This window comes from Malaclemys terrapin, chromosome 2, assembly GCF_027887155.1.
Source record: "Malaclemys terrapin pileata isolate rMalTer1 chromosome 2, rMalTer1.hap1, whole genome shotgun sequence".
Classification (NCBI taxonomy): Eukaryota; Metazoa; Chordata; order Testudines; family Emydidae; genus Malaclemys; species Malaclemys terrapin.
In genome coordinates, this window is record NC_071506.1 from 259267107 (window position 1) to 259285535 (window position 18429).

At 41.4% G+C, this 18429-nt stretch overlaps 1 protein-coding gene across 12 annotated transcripts in view; it reads right to left on the minus strand.

The window, feature by feature from the left end:
* Positions 1–18429, minus strand: part of PARD3 (par-3 family cell polarity regulator) — a 664911-nt gene that overhangs the window by 357756 nt on the left and 288726 nt on the right. The gene's annotated exons all lie outside the window — the stretch shown is intronic.

Sequence of the window (18429 nt, forward strand, 5' to 3'; positions counted from 1 at the left end):
GCTGGGGTGCTAATGTGTTTTAGGATCTGGCAGATTTTGTCTGTGAGCCCAGAGTATCTAGTCCTGGGAGAATGTCGTCAGTGCAGAAGAAGGATCTTCCGGTGGTGCAGAGCTGATGAACAGAGTTCCATAACACTTCGTCCCTGCTGACAGCGTAGATGGGACAGCTGGCGGGTGGGGGAAGGCATAAAAGCTAGGAGACCTCTGTCTTGTTCGGTTTCGGTTCGATGTTTCAGCCCTACAGAGTCATTCGCAGCTGATGAGAACCTGCATACAGTGAGCTTGAGACAGGGTAGTTCAGAGTGAAAACAGGCTACTTTTACACCATCTCCCTGACCCCAACTTGTGCTTTGTGCTCTTCACCCACAACCAAGTATCTAGCACATGACAGATGAGATTCAAATTAAACTACTGAACAATAGGTAAATGACCACGTGGACAAATATTGCAGTAACTTGATCAACAATTGGAGACTATATCTTGTTAAGTATGACCACGTCTCAGTCAAATGGATTGTGTTTTGCCACCATAATTGATGGGTGCACATAAGCAGATATCTAAACTAACCAAGAGTTAAAAGCAGGGCTATTCATAATAATGGGTAGAGCCACAAGTAAAGACAGTTTCAACCCCCACAAGTAAAGACTTCAGACAATTATCCTTAACCGAAATCTATTTTATTTTTTTTAAAGGTTTACATTGGTCTCAGGTTTTAAATATCTAAACTTCCTGGAACTGAAGTTTCAAACCCCAGCAGGGATAATTCAGCTCTCTGTTCTTCCAAGTTAGATGCACTGAGTTCCATGCTCTTCCCCAATCTCTATAGGGTTAGAAGTTTCTCAGCAGAGAAAACTAGGCTATTATTCATTTTTCAATCCTATGGAAATAGGAAGATGTTAATATTTGAAGAATTTAAAGCCAGTTATAAACTGGACTTCAAGACAAGTTTTTTAAGATCTTTACTCTCAGAAGAAGGAAAAACAATGGGAAAATCAACTGATTGCGAACTGATCTACAAACTATTGGAACCTAATAAGGGCTAACGCTTGTGAACACTCTTCTGGCAGATTAACAGAGAAGTACAATCAGAAGCTAGGTATCTAATTAAAGAAGAAAAATTATTAAAAATACCACTATGTTCCAGGAGCAAGAATAGCGACTCCACCAGACAAATATATCTTTTATTTTAAAGGAAACTCAGTCACCATTATCTGGCTGATTGCTGGAGAGGCAATGCGCGGGCTAAACTGCATAACCACATATGCTACTAGCTCAAGGTTTTCTGGAAACTGAAAATAGCAGTGATCAACAAAATAATAGAAGATGCCCAAAGTTTGACCAAATATTTTGTAATTGGACTGACAATCAGAAGATAGTACTTCAAAACAGAACAAAATCTTGATGACCAAGATGTTTCATGCAGTTAGACCCTATCACCTGGTCCTAAAAAATGACACTGGACATTAAACAATGGGTACTAACATCCAACAGTTGTGACTATTTTAATGAATGGAATTTAGGATCCATGGAAGAGAAAAGCAGAAACCAGTTCTGGTCACTATTCTGAGCATTCTATTGAAACTGAAGTGTAATCCACATGCCTTATACAGCAGCATTTTGTTTGACCTAAAGAAAGGGAGAGAAGCAGTGGGGAGGAGATGTGTGCTGATGCTTTGAGCTCCTCAATCTCCGGACCTAGGTTCGCCATGACCCACTGCAGAAGGTCCTGATGGGCCCTGAAGTCATCCTGCACAAGAAGGCTACTGGGTCCCGTGACAGCCTTGTCCAGGGAGGAGGCGGCGGCTTGCACCAGAGGAGGGGTTCCTTTCTTTTCTTCCATTTCTATTACATCCTCCCTGGAGCCATCTCCTGGATGTCAGCACCAGGATCGGTGCTGGAGTCAGAATCCAGTGCTGAGTAGGAAGAAGCGGTAACCCGTTTCTCTGAAGCCACCAAGAAGGAGCAGTAGGAGGAGGTGAAACCTCCAGGGGTTCCAGTATGTCCACTGCATTGGACACTGACTCGCTGGCCACGTGCTGGCAGGGGGGCCAGAATCAACATCCACCAGCATATAGGCTGGGTACTGGTGATGTGCCCTGGGCAGAGCAAAAGATTCTCCTTTGGACTCTGAAGAGTCTTCTCTCGGGGACCACGGCCAGAGAGGCTCCAGCCCCAGCCGCGCTGGCGGGCCAGATCAGCCCCAGCCATGCCGGGGTGTGGTGTGTGTGTCTCTCTCTCTTTAATTGGTTAACCGTTTAAATTAAATAGAAATTGTTTAAACTGTTAACTTTTAAAACAGGATTTACATCCTTTACTGAGGATTAGCACGTTCTTGCCTGACTTAACTGGGTTTGGGAGAGGGGAAGATAATGCCCTACAGAGTGAGAGCCATACAGAGATCCAGAAAATGGGTATTTTATATGCTGAGCCCAAACCCTGCACCACTTTGAATCCAGCCTACAGATTTCTGTTTCTGGTCTGAAAGGACCAGTCAGCAATTTCGATGTTTTACATTATTTACAATGTTTTCTGGGTGCATTAAATGTTTGTTTAAAACATTTCTGAACTCTCTTTGAAACGGACTGGGAACTACTAACATCTATTTATCAGGGTTTTACATACAATAGCCCTGAGGTTCAGCTTTGTGTAATGCTTTCTGAAAACACATTCTGGCCTGCGCTTCAGCAAAGACTAAAGCTGAGGTGAAGGAAGAAGGGGAGTGTAATACTTGTGCATAAACTTGCTTAGCATCCCCTACCCTTGTTACAAAAACAGATAATGTTGTCTATTTGCAGGGGCCTCCTGGGTCTTAAGAAGCATCAATACTTTTTTTTATTTTTTACCAAGGAACTAGCTTTATTATTGCAACTATTTCACAGTTTATTAATCGGTTTGTGTCACTATATATGTTAGTTCTGTGCAGTTACATATAAACGAAAGTCTGTATATTAATTATAGCATCATTATTTAAATTAAGGGTAAGGGATTGCTCTGGTGTCTTTGGCCAAAAGTTCTTTTGTGCCTAATGCAGAATATTAACAGACTGTCACACTTCTCCCCAGCGGTAGCTGCATTGCAGTGGTGATTCATAAGCATTAGACAGACTGTAAGGGGGTTGAGATCTTTTGTATATTGCCTTTTGTTTCAAATGAAAATATATTACCATTATTAGAAATCAGTAATGTTAGCTACACCACATATGATTTAAAACAAAATACATCCCTATTAACTCTGAATGGAAAAACTTAATGTATTTGCTTAGGCATCTTTTCAGTTCACCTGTTTGAGCATGAAATAACTGCTTTGGGATGTCCTTAGCACCATTTGAAACATACTACTAGCCTGTTAATCAGGAGTATTAAATACATAATTTAAGGAGGTTACGAAATTGACCAAAGATATTTTCTTATTTTTTCATATTCTTTTTCAATGTAAAGTAGAAAGATACATTTCATCTATAGAAAAGTATCACCCTTTCTTTGGAGAGTAAAACTAGCCTTACAGTCGTAAAAATACTTACGCTTAACTCATAGCACTTAGAAATAATTTCTCTATAAAATTCAGTTCTTTCCAAAATTAGGACAAAATTTCCAGCAACACAACACGATAGGCTTTAAATACTTTTTAAAACTAAGTAATGGGACTTCTAGCACTTCCACTGGGAGACTGTTCCACAGTCTATTAGGCTGATCTGTTAGAAAATTAATTCTCCTATTCATCCTGTTTTTCTCCTTTATCCAATTTCATCCCATTACTATCTCCCCTTGGACAACTAAATCTTTTTTCCTCCTCTGTGTCACAGGTATTATAAGTTTCCCACACTGGTTATAACTTAGCCAAGCAATAGGTATCATAGCCCCTCCCTCTCTTCCTTTAATCATTTTTGTTTGCTGTTCTGATTGCTGTCAATATCCTTCTGGTATTAGTGTGTCCAGATGCTAGGAGATATACAATAGTCCAGGTGCGCCACAGTACCACTTGGAGAGCAGCCATTGCCTCCCTAGGGTTGTGATGTTAGTTTACAAAGTCAAAAATCATATCTTCCTTTTTTGCCACCAAATGACTATCACCATCAACCAAAAAACTTTTTTCAACATAATAACTTTCCAGATATCCCTCTGATTAAGTATCTTTGTTAAATGTAGATTAACATTCCTCAGGCGTATTAGCTCACATTTTTCCTGTTCTTTTCAGGTTGAATTGCATTGTGTTTTTTTTCCAGTGTACACATTTAACCATTCTACATCTCCTTGTGTTATTTATCTGTCCTCAGTGTCATCGTTCTCTCACGTCACCAATTAGCAACATGCAAATTTAATTAATGTGCTGTTTACAGTATTGCTTCTGTATTGCTTCCAGACCAGTAAGATGATGTTAAATAAAACCAGTCATAACTGCAGTTCTTATGGTATCCTATTGGACAACAATCTCCTAGACTAATACACCAGCATTTGTCATTATCCTTTAAGAACCTTGCTTTGGTTTTCTATCCATATAAAAACTATCTAACCTATCCTGAGATTTCTATCAAATGCTCTACATGCCTTTCTGAACTCTAAATATTATATTAACTGCATTTTTTTATCCACAAATTTTATAGTTTTTAAATAAGATGATTAATTTAGTCTGGAATCATTTGTTCTTCATATTTCCATGCTATTTAATTATCATGTCTCTATCTTCTAGGAACTAGGAGATAGTATGAGAAGCTATACTTGAGTGTTTAATATTTTCATTCAAATATTTATTCTACTATTTTACTGGGGTCTACATTCAGATTACTCAGTTTACTGCCAACTTTCCTTTCGTTATATAAAGGATAGTGCCACTATTACCTTTTCCTGCTATGCTCTGATATTTGCAGCACCACATACTTCATGCCTTTTCAAAAGAGGATATGAGTGGTGTAAGTAATTTCATTAGCTAAAATGTCTTCAGATCTCAGTATGCACCTTATCTGAACCTTCTTATTAAAAAACATTATATATAATTTCCACTTTCCCAAATATTCCCTTTTTTAACCTTCATAATAATTAGGTTTTAATATTACACATTCACAAGCATTTCCAAATGCTAACATAAAAGAACAAATGACAATTAAGTAGATTACAGACTACTTGAACTAATTCTATATGCATGATTATAAAATAAACATTATACAAAAGTGTTATTAGAACTAAAAATGCACATTCACATTTATATCCCTATCCGCCAAGTGAATGGGAATTGGGCATATTAAGTATTAAAAGCTATGTCTGTCTCTATCTATCATGAATGAAACTTTAAGAGTACCTTTTACTTAGCAAAAATTTCAATACATTTGTCTGCTTGCACATTTGCTACAAATACAGGACATGCAACCTCATAATTAACAGTGTTAAAATAAAATTTTAAAGAACCCTTGGACATGCCAGGAGAATAGAGCAAGGTGACAACCACGCAGCAACCAGCATCACCTAACAAGCTTAGCTTTAAAGAGAAAGAAACAGAACAAACCTTTAGTAATTGTGTCATTTTTCAAATTACTTCCTCTGCCAGAGCCTATTTTGAATTTAAATTTCAAAAGGTATTCATTCCAACAATCTCTTCACAGATTTAATGATCAGAAAAATAATATCTATTCCCATGGTCCTATCTTAACAATAAGGACACATTAAACTCTTCATCTTGAAAGTCCTCTTCAATACACACTAATTCCCTCCTCCTATTTTGAGTATGTGTATTGAGAGCTGGGAAGATAAAGATCTTTGCACCTTCAAACTGTCAATCTCTCCTGACCCTGGTTTTCTTTCAAAATTCTCTCCCCTAATCAGCAAGTTTTGCAATTATAGTTCCGTTACTGTCCTCCCTCTCTCCTAGTTCAGGGAAATCAGCTAACTTTTTAAAACTAACAAATAAAAACTTCTTTGTCTGGCAAAAGGAAAAGATCTTGCACAAATCTATCACATCTAGCACACCCAAAATTGTTACGTTTCTTGCTTTTATTTGAAGTTTTTAGTAATTCTAGTCTTTTGTCTAAGTATTACATTTCCCAAGTATTTTTGTGAGAGTTTCCATATTTTTGCATGCCCTTCCTCAGAAGTTTCTTCTAATACATAAATGACAGACTGCTTTAGCAACTCTACTACTGTAAAACTGTATGAAAGTTCTTCTCACTCCTCCAGAGCAATGATGGGTTTTTGCAAAATATCATTCCGTTACATTGTTTCTTCAAACATTTGCTTGTAAAATGGTATGCATTGCCATCCTTGCAGCTGGTAGAGTCTCATGGACCAAAGATCAGGCAAAATAAATAAAAGTCTGATTTATCTGATTTACATTTATTTTTAGGTATTTAAGTTATCCCCAGAATTTTAAAAAATGTCTTGCATTTTCTTCACTTAAAATCCATTTGCCAGTTCATACAAAGTGTTCGGGGACCAGACCCAATTTACTATATGCCCTCCATCTTGGATTCCATTTCATAGAATGTAAGTGTGAAGTCTGCAGATGCCTATGAGACAGAATGATGATGTTTGCTTCTAACATAACTTTGGGTTTTATTTAGTGAACTGTCAGTAGGCAAGAGAAATTACTAACTGCAACTGTGCTGGATAGACCACTGCTCCTATCAGTAACCACGGCAGGAGCAAAGTGACACTTGCACATTTAAGATTGTGTTTGAGTATTTGTGGTAGACCCAGGCATTCACATTTACAGGAAGAAGCCTGTAAACATTTGGTACAGAGACAGAAATACAATTAAATTCGTTACACACACACACCCCAACCCTCCCTCAGACAGACAGCCTCATGCATGTGTGTAAAGCAGCAATTTAAAAACCATTAGGAAAGATTGTAATGGTAAAAATTATTTTCTATTAACTTCGATTTCTCATCTCTCTTGAAAGCTGCAAATAAATTCATGCCAACAGTCACCAACCACCAGGCTCTCCAGTCCATTTCTTTAGAGTTGGGCATCCCTGTGTGCATTGAGAGGCTTCTGAGACAGGTGACCACACTACTGAAGTCAGTCACTGCCCGTACTGAGATCCAAGAGATTGTGAGACGTATAGACTATATTATTGTGGGCTAGAAATATCTACCATTTTACTATGCACGGGTGCTCAAACTTCATCTCCCCTACCCTCCAATAAATCTGATTTTGTATATAGTCCCTGGTTAGAGCTATAGAAAACTGTTTGCCTCTGCTAATTCACACTTGAGTAGAAAGAAATTAAATCCCATTCTACACAAGCAATTCCCATAGAGCAGTAGCCAAACAATAAGTTTATATTTCGAACATGCGTGAGTACCCTAGGGTTGGTTACATATGTTAACTCTGTCTATTACCCGGCAACTATATGAGTAATTAATGTCCCTATGCTATACAAATCCTTCATTTAGCTGGTGCAGGAATTTCTCTCACTCTCCTTCAGAAACCCAATGCAAGTGCTGATTATTTATTTCTTAACAAAATTTTCCGAAGTATAAGCTACCAAAAATCCAAATAATGATATTGCTATGAATTTACATTTTCTGAGCCTACATGCACCATTCTACTCCTTGAAACTTTAAACATAACTCTGACAACCAAGCAAATCAAATTCCACCCAATAGCTGTTTCCTAGGTAACCAGCACAGCCGCAGACAGTGCAGAGAAACAAAAAACCTGCAGCAGTTCTACTGGGGTTTAAAACAAAATACGTCTGAATTGTTAAAAGCGTCACAGAGGGACCAACACTGAAAATTCCATAGTGTAAACAGTATGTGGTAAATAATATGATGGCAACGGGGAAGCTATTTTTATCTTCACTAGTTCAGTTGTGAGAAGATGGACTACATAAATAGGGTCCTTGTCTCCTCCACTTGTAGTTGAACCAATGAGGATAGAAGTTGTTCCCTGCCAAACATTAAATAAATTATTCATCTCTAAAGAGCACGTGTGTGAACTGAGGACTGATGAAAGTGTCCAACTGACATCCCTGTAGAATTAAATCCTCTCTCCACAGACCTGGTAACATGCAAGCTCCTCCTCCCCTGCTGCATCAATCTGCCTCAAACTTCAACAGGAGGGAACATGTCCAGGGACCCCAGGTTAGTTCAGTCTTCACATTCATTCTGGCCTCTCTTCCGAAACCACCACCAATGATGTCCCATTACTGCCATTCGTGATGGTGGAGGATTTTTTCTAATGTTAACAACAGCACGCTCTTCCATTGTCTACCAAGTCACTTCACCCAGTATACAGAACAGCCATTAGAGGGCAACAACTTCTGGTCTTTATTGTCTTGGGCTGGATTTGAATCTGTGACCTACAAGCGTATTATAAATAATCTATATATTGACACTAGACAGCATAGGTTAGATGCGTTTGCAAATTGAGCGTACGGCTTATGACAACTATGTAATGAAACTTAATTTTATCCATTTAAGATAAAAGATTTTTTCCCCCCTGGTAACCGACCTACCTCTCTCTCTGCACAAAACTGTGTGTGGGGGCAGGAGGAGAAAGGGGAGAGGCAGTTCTGCTTTTTCATTTGAATTTTCTCCATTACAAAACTTTGACGGCTAACCTTTAGAACAAGATATATTGGCAAGGTACTGCTGAATGGATATTAAAAATGTCTAATTTTTACCCCGTTTCTGTAAATGTAATGGCATTTGCTCTTATTTCCATGGCAGAAATATCTACTAGGATTATTAGAAACAAGTTGCCTACATTTATGAAGCACACTCTCATTTCACGTGTCACCAATAAATGCAAGTTAGGGTTTCGCAGCCTCATATCTGCCACTGACTACCAGGGTGTGGAGTTAGAATAGGCAAAATGTAGGGTTACCATTCGTCCGGATTTACCCGGACATGTCCTCCTTTTTGTTCTAAAAATAGCGTCCGGGGGGAATTTGTAAAACACTCAAAATGTCCGGGATTCCCCCCCTCTCCCGGCAGAGCAGAGCGAGCAGCTGGGAGGGCTGCAGGAAAGTCCCGGGCTGGACTCTGGAGCAGCTGTAGAGGAGCCGGATCCGCCCTGCATTCTGAGCCGGCAGCTCTCCCCTGCAGCCCAGTCCAGCAGCACTGTGCAGGGCCAGGGACCGGGTTTTGTTGTGCTGGGGAGCGCAGCCATGTGTCCGGCTCGGCTCGCACAGAGCCCAACACCCTGTTCTGAGCAGCAGGGTAAGGGGGCCAGGGAGGTTCTGGAGGGGGCAGTCAAGAAACGGGGGGGGGGGCTTTTTGGGGAGAGTGGAGAAAGTTTTGGGCAGTCAGGGTACAGGTAGGGGGTAGGGTCCTGGGGGGCAGTTGGGGGGGGTCTTAGGAGGGGGCAGTTAGGGGACAAGGAACAGGGAGTCTTAGGTAGGGGGTGGGGTTCTGGAGGGCAGTTAGGAGCAGGGGTCCCAGGAGGGGGCAGTCAGGGGACAAGGAGCGGGGGGGTGGGGAGCTGGGAGTTCTGGGGGGGGGGCTGTCAGGGGGCAGGAGTGGGGAGAGGGATCGGAGCAGTCAGGGGACAGGGAGCAGAGGGGTTTAGATGGGTTGGGAGTTCTCGGGGGGGCTGTCAGGGGGTAGGAGTGCGGAGAGGGATCGGAGCACAGTCAGGGGACAGGGAGCAGAGGGGTTTAGATGGGTTGGGAGTTCTGGGGGGGGCTGTCAGGGGGTAGGAGTGCGGAGAGGGATCGGAGCACAGTCAGGGGACAGGGAGCAGAGGGGTTTAGATGGGTTGGGAGTTCTGGGGGGGGCTGTCAGGGGGTGGGGAGTGGTTGGATGGGGCGTGGGAGTCCCAGGGGGCTGTCTGGGGGTGGGGGTGTGAATAAGGGTTGGGGCAGTCAGGGGACAAGAGGCAGGGAGGCTTAGATAGGGAGTGGAGTCCTGGGGGGCAGTTAGGGGCAGGGGTCCCAGGAGGGGGCAGTCAGGGGACAAGGAACGGGGGGAGGGTTGGGGGTTCTGGGGGGGCGGGAAGTGGGAGGGGCAGGGGCGGGGCTAGGGCGGGGCTCCTCCCGTCCTCTTTTTTGCTTGCTGAAATATGGTAACCCTACAAAATGGGATTAGGAAAAAACAAAGATGTCATGCGAAACACTGACACATCCAGTTAAACATCATTTTTAGCACAAGGTGCTTACATACATTCTGCACTCCAAAAAGTAAGAAAGGGCATTTAAAAAAAAGTGAGCAGAACTAGAGATGAGGCCATACATTTCAATCACTAAAGTACAAATAGCAAGTCCCCAAATGCAGACAATGTATTTGCATGTTTAAGCAATTAGGATGAAATGCTGCCATCCTTCATCGTCTGTGGAAGACTGCAATGCAATAAAACTGCTGTGCTCCACAGGAGGGAAAAACAAGTTGTGAGGCACTATGCTGAGGAAACTCTGCACTTCCTATCTGACCCTTTCTTGAGAGGCGGGTCAAACAGTGGTTTTGGAGGCAGAGCGTGGCCAGTGGGTCACTGTTTCTGCAGATCCACCAGCATCAAAACCACCTCTCATAATCATATGGGTAGGGAGCTGGAAACTCCACCCACTACTGCAGCCCCTTGACTTCTTCTCAACAACCCCTTAAAGTTATAGGTTAAATTCCGCAAAAACTCATGGGATCCCCTAGAACCATGTCTAGAAATCTCATTATTTTTAAAATTGTTTATAGCATGTGACCAGTTCTAAGCTGGAAATGAAGATCCTGTTTGTTTCTTGATCTGCTGGAATTTGTCAGGGCTCAGCAACTGTTCTCCAGTGCCCCCAACTCCTTGTGTTATGCTTCAGTGCATTCTCACTGTTAAATATTTGCTTGGGGGAAGAGGAAAAGGATACTCTCCCTTGTCCATTTTGTAATGTCACTCAAAAGAAGCCACCCTGTTCTTAAAAGGGTATTGGGAGAATGTGTTTCAGCGGCCTGCCCCAGTTTCTTGACAAATTTTAAGGGAGAAGAATGGCCTTTGCATATTTTTTGCTCCTCCTTCATTCAGAAGCTCCAAGAGCATGTTCTAAAACTGTGTAAGGAGAGGAAGCTAAAGTAACTCAAAGTGCAGGAGCAGAACACCCAGGGACAATCTGAGTTGTTGCATATAGACATTTGTAAGGAGTAAAATAGTGTAGGGGAGTAAGCCAACAGCAGCCTCTATCCATCCAACCAGTCCACAGCTGGAGCCAGAGGAGGGACTTAGAAACACAGGAATTGCCATACTGGATGAGATCCTAATTCAGAATCCTGTCTCAGAATGTCCAGTACCAGGTGCTCTAGAGAATGGTATAAGAATCCCACAGCTGGCAGCCATGAAATAATACTGAGGCACATCAGCAACATCCCTCCCGAAGTCTTTGCTACAGCCCAGTTTGGTGGCATACAATACCACATGTGGATCTTTTTATTATTTACTTAAAGCTGCTGCTACTACTACTACAAAAATAAAAGAATCATCCTGTGACAGCAATTTTCTTAACATCTCCACAGTATCTAATCTATGGGCTTTGTGAAATGATGCTGAAATATTTTGATTGCTGAAAAGAAGAATGAAGCCTTACGTAACCACTGAAGAGGCAGAACTGCATGAGAAGACAGACATCTCCTGTGCTGGTGGAGTTATTACTTTAACTCACCTGGGAGTGCAATGGGTTTACAAGCACACCATCATTCTTATCTTACATTAGAATTTAGAAAGCTATCTGCTGTTATGGCCTTCCAAGCATATTGATTTTTCAATCTGTGTATCCATATGAGGTTTGTATATTGTATGTGGACATTCCCAGAGCAAACATGGGTGAATCTGGGGGATGATTTAAGGATGGCTGCGTGGGTGAGAGAAAATATACAGAGAGCAGTCGCAGCATTGATCATCAAGACAAAAATAAATTCTAATTATATCTACCAGGAAACACTAAGTTTCTGAAGAAATTGTTTAAAACTATTCACATGAAGAACCTAAGAATGTGTCTGTATTTCCAAGTAAACTTTGTGCAGTTTTGAAAAAGAATATTTCAGCCACATGGCCAAACATCAAAATAATGAGGAATGGCTCCCATTATCAGAACTAAGATATTTAAATTCCATTTAGCTCTTGCCTACCATGTGTTTGGCTCCCTTTCAAAGTTTAAGCTAAATAACCACAATGGACTTGCATGTAAAAATGGGTGCACACACAATATACAAATAGCATTTGATCTTGTTTGTCACCTCTATGTAAGGATTAGGAAAGCATTACATTATCAATTAGATGAGTGGATACATTCAAAAGTCGCACCAGGAGAAGAGGTAAAAAGAGAAAAGATTTAAAAAGAAAAATGAAAGAAAACCAGAGAACCCTTCAACTCTTCTGAAAAATGACTATGAAGTTTTACCCTGTACTGTTCAACAGTTGCTTTGTTTCACCAAATAAGTGATTTAGTTTTACTGGTAGATGAAATAAGCGCTTTTGTATAGCTGGATTTTCATTTTGTTCAATTCATATGTGTGCGCTTTGGAATCCTATGCAATTAGTAGCAAGATATACTGTTGTAATTTCTTATGTCAGTTTCTTCAAACTTTGCCACAAATATTAATTTTAGGTGGAAGTCTGGATTTTCAGTCCACATACAAATTATCATTATTTAAATAATCTCTGAAAAGCATTCATTAAAACTAATTTGAAGTTGAATAACTAACAAGAATCAAAGTGTGCTTCTCTCAGAAATTTGTAAAGTTATTTAGAAAGCAATTAAACCATAACGTAGACCAAACGCTTTTCAAGATAACGTACAGTGTGCAAAAAAAAAAAAAGGGTTTGAAGAATTTTCAAAACATGATTAACACCTACTTTTTTCTGAAGCCCACGGTTCAAATTTGGGGGCAGGAAAAAGTTATCTGTTAGTCACACACCACGCATGCAAAATATGAACTGTTAAGAATTTTAGAAAGGGAACCAAGCTTAAGCTTATAGTGGAAGGTGAATATAAATCTTAACTCTGGAGTGTAGCCACTGTTGGTCCATAAAAACACATTTTTAAAACTCTGTCGCTACATAACCATAAGGAAACCAGTAACAGGAACACCTATTCACATAACAGAGATTCTCCACCTAAGTTTAGAAAAATATGCCATAATTACCATCAACAACCTCAGATGCTACAAACCCTAAGCACTGTATGTCAAAGCCCACCCTAACTCATTACCTTCACTGTAAATTTCTGATTTCCTAGTTCTTATGACTATAAGCCACATTATTTACATGTCCTATTTCCAGTTTATGGTGATTAGTAATAACTGAGGTCATAACTCTAGCTTGGGACAGATTTAAAATATGACCAACATATTTAAGTGACCTATATGTTCCCTCCATGACTAAAATGATCCTCTGCCTAAAATGAGGCTGCTTGCACCTTCCTCAAGTATCTGATACTGATCACTGTCACACAGGATATTGGACTAGATTGACAACAGGTCTGATCCAGAATGGCAATTCCTATGTTTTGGATAGAAAAACCTTCGGATCTCTCTGGACTTGTCTAACCTGCTGCTCCTGTGAATCTTTTCTCTGAAGAAAGGGAACCAGCAACTCAAAAGGATTTCACCCATGACCAGCAACACCTGTGTTAATATTCACAATAAACACAAGTCACATATGGCACAGAGATCCCCTCCACTTCCGCAGTCCCCACAGGATCCCTATTCCCTTGGACTGTAACTGGATAGACTTCCCCAACAGACTACTCCTGCAACCAGACTGTAAAAGCCATGCAAGGGACTTGCTGCTGCTCCATATAGCAATAAGAGGAGGTTACTTACTGTAACTGTAGGTCTTTGAGATGTGTGGTCCCTATCTCTATTTCACTGAGGGTTACACATGCGCATTATGCGCCCAGAGTCAGAGAACTGCAAAGTGGTGTCCGTTGGTCCACGCATACGCCCTAGCTCACCTCATGCTTCCGTCCGAGGCAATAAAGGGCACAGCGGACCAACAGCATCTTTAGTTCCTTCTCCACCGCGAATACCAGGAAATGGAATACAGATAGGGAGCACACATCTTAAGAACCTCCAGTTACAGGTAAGTAACCCCCCTCCTCTTCTTCAAGTGATGACCCCCATTGTATTCCACTGAGGGTGACTGACAAGCAGTACCTAAGTTGGGTGGGAGGATGAGGATGGAATGGTCCAGCAGAGAACTGCTATGCCAAAGGAGACATCCACCATCAAGTGTGCTGCAAAGGTGGGTGCCGAACTCCATGGGACCGCTCTACATATATCTACAAGCGGAATGCCCTGAAGGGAGCCTGTGGTCGAAGCCAGAGCTTTCGTGGAGTGAGCCCACACGCCTGTAGGGAGAGGTATGCCTGACAGTTAATGGCAAAGTTTGATGTAACCATAAATCCATTGGGAGATTTTCTAGGGGAAATGACTTGTCCCTTGAGTCACTCTGCTACTGCAATAAATCAAACACCCCCAAACTTTTTAGGGTCACTCCCCCTCCTTACCCCGCGGACAGAGGTGCAGAGTTTGAAGCCCAAAGTTGTGGGCATAATGCAGCACCCACACTTAGGTCTGAGGGAGGAAGGGGGGAAAAGAGGTAAAATAACTATCCAAAATAACTGAAACTAGTAACTAATAAAAACTTGTAAAAACTAAAAAAGAAATAAATCTTGTAAACTGCTGCAAAAACATTTTAAAACTATGTATAACTATCATTTCTAGAAGAGCATCAGAAGTCAGACCTGGACCATGCAGCGGTAAGAAGGAACAGAAGATGCAGTTGGTCCACCTCACCTTTTATCGTCTCACATGGAAACACAAGGGAAGCCAGGGCACATGAGCAGACTAGTGGACACTACTTTCAAATTCTTCGACTCCAGATGCATGGCATGCATGCATAACCCTCAGTGGAATACAATAGGGACCATCACTCAAAGAAGAGCTTATGATAAGCAGTTGTTCAAGTCTTCTTCCTCCTGTAAGGGTACCCTTTCTGATGTGCAGCAGCACACTCCTGTGTTGTGGCCAGAGAAGAGATCTAGGGTGTACTGTGGGTACAGAATGCTACCAAGCAGCCGCCTTTTCTATGTGTATGGCTTCCTGTCACCACAATCCTGTGATCGTTTGCATTTTGCCCCCTCTCCTCACTCTACAGCAGAGGGGAGATCTGAGATTTATTCATTAGAGATTTAGAACTGGAAGCTCTCATGGGACTCATCTATAGACTAGGCATGCACTTCCCTAGTAGACTACAAAGATACAACATTAAGCATCTTTAAAAGAAGACCGTCTTTTGCAATCTTGCTAGCACACACAAAAAAAAAAAAAAGATTGCAAGGAAGAATTCACCCTGCGGTACAAAAGGAATTTGCACGAACAAAAGAGATGAAGAGGTTCTTGGATCAAAATAAACTCAGCAGCATACAACTGGAAAGAAAATTTCCACTGATTTACTACATGGCAGTTTTCTTCTCTAGACTTTCCAAACGGCAATACTGCATTTGTGTGAGGAGAGCGAGAGGGAAAATTACTATCTAAGTAGCGGGTTTGTTATTGTTCGACAATTCCAAAGAGCTCACTAGAAACTTTTACAGGGAGTATCTCTAATTCCCTGAAATTACTGATAATGGGCCAACTGAATGAAGAACAATTATGCAGAAAATTGAATGCTTCCAAATGCCGATTTGTTATATGTTCTGAATATTGCACAAGCACTCTCGGTCTCTTGCTGTAAAACATGAAGGATAAAAATGTAGGCCCACCAGCCTCTTTAAGCAATTTTTCTCATAGTGAATACTATCATCGTTTTTTAAAAATTATTAGTAGTAATGATACTTATTACTTATATGGTGCTGTAGCATATTCTTTGAAATTGTAAACAATGATTGTATATAATGCTCTCTATACCCCCGCAAAGTAGGTAAGTTAGGCCTTGCCTACATTGACGATGTTAGCCAAAAGGCAGCCACCAGTGCAAACCCCCTAGTGAGGCAAAGCTGATATAAACTGGTATTTATACATGTGCAGTTTAACCCAGCATGAAAACATTTGTGCAAATCCCAGTTTACGTAGGCTTTTCCACAGAAGGGGTTTGCACTGGTGTAGCTATGCCAATGGCTGGTCCCCAATAGAGATAATCAGGACAAATCCTCAGTGAAGAAAAGGGCTTATTTTCCCCATTTTCCATGAAACAGCTGAGGCAGAGGCTTGTATTCCTTGCCCAAGAAAACACAGCCATTCAGTGGCAGAGCTGGTATTAGAACTGAGTTCCCGGCTAGCAGCCCAAAATTCAGTCAACTACATAGTGTTGTCAGCTGGTCAAGAGAGAAAGCAGGATTACCAAGAGAAATAAAGATAGGGCCCTCTACACCAACATTCCACATGAGGATGGACTACAAGCTGTCAGGAACAGTATCCCTGATGAGGCCACAGCACGCCTGGTGGCTGAGCTTTGTGACTTTGTCCTCACCCACAACCACTTCAGATTTGGGGACAACTTATACCTTCAAGTCAGTGGCATTGCTATAGGTACCCACATGGCCCCACAGTATGCCAACATTTTTATGGCCGACTTAGAACGCTTCCTCAGCTCTCGTTCCCTAGTGCCCCTCCTCTACTTGCACTACATTGATGACATCTTCATCATATGGACCCACGGAAAGGAGGCCCTTGAAGAATTCCACCTGGACTTCAACAATTTCCACCCCACCATCAACCTCAGCCTAGACCAGTCCACACAAGAGATCCACTTCCTAGACACTACAGTGCAAATAAGTGATGGTCACATAAACACCACCCTATACCGGAAACCCACTGACTGCTATACGTACCTACATGCCTCCAGCTTCCATCCAAGACACATCACACGATCCATTGTCTACAGCCAAGCCCTAAGATACAACCGAATTTGCTCCAACCTCTCAGACAGAGACTAACACCTACAAGATCTTTATCAAGCATTCTTAAAACTACAATACCCACCTGGGGAAGTGAGGAAACAGATTGACAGAGCAAGACGGGTACCCAGAAATCACCTACTACAGGACAGGCCCAACAAGGACAATAACAGAACACCACTGGCCATCACATACAGCCCCCAGCTAAAACCTCTCCAGCGCATTATTCACGATATACAACCTATCCTGGAAAATGATCCCTCACTCTCACAGACCTTGGGAGGCAGGCAAGTCCTCCCAACCTGAAGCAAATACTCACCAGCAACTACACACCACACCACAGAAACACCAACCCAGGAACCAATCCCTGTAACAAATCTCGTTGCCTACTCTATCCCCATATCTACTCTGGCGACACCATCAGAGGACCCAACCACATCAGCCACACCATCAAGGGCTCATTCACCTGAACATCTACTAATGTTATATATGCCATCATGTGCCAGCAATGCCCCTCTGCCATGTACATTGGCCAAACCGGACAGTCCCTCCGCAAAAGAATAAATGGACACAAATCGGACATCAGGAATGGTAACATACAAAAGCCAGTAAGTGAACACTTCAATCTCCCTGGTCATTCTATTACAGATTTAAAAGTCACTATCATTGAGCAAAAAAACTTCAGAAACAGACTTCAAAGAGAAACAGCAGAACTAAAATTCATTTGCAAATTTAACACCATTAATTTGGGCTTGATAGGGACTGGGAGTGGCTGGCTCATTACAGAAGCAGCTTTTCCTCTCCTGGAATTGACACCTCCTCATCTATTATTGGAGTGGACTACATCCACCCTGATTGAATTGGCCTTGTCAACACTGGTTCTCCACTTGCGAAGTAACTCCCTTCTCTCCATGTGTCAGTATATAATGCTTGCATCTGTAACTTTCACTCTATGCATCTGAAGAAGTGAGGTTTTTACCCACGAAAGCTTATGCCCAAATAAATCTGTTAGTCTTTAAGGTGCCACCGGACTCCTTGTTGTTTTTGCAGATACAGGCTAACACAGCTACCCCCTGAAGCTAAACTATTGTATGTTTTGTAAAATGTAGCTCCAAAGGAAAATCCAGTTTGCCCTCTCTTGTTTGCAACAAGAACAAGGAAACACTGAATGAAGCTGAAAGACAACAAATTCAAAACTGAGAAGAAGAAAAACTTTTATACACAATGTATATAGTTAACCTGTGGTATTCATCAGTGAGGCAAAGACTTTAGTAGGATTCACACACTATTAAACATTTATATTATTCATAAGAACATAGTCAGTGATATTAGATGGATAAAAAATTGTGAAGATATGCGCATTCTAGCTTCAGATGCATAAACCAACCATTAACAGAGAGAGGTAAGAAACAAATATCCCTTATGGATAAGTTATTTCATATTTTTGCACACTGTGGAGTCTCTTGCACCTTCCTTTGTAGCATCTGATACTGATCACTGCCAGACAGAATACTGGGCTAGATGAACCACTAATTTCATCCAAAACACCAAGTTCATAACTAACAGCTATGCACTGATAAAATAAAGACTTGTGTACCAAGCTTATGGCACATCTTAAAGTA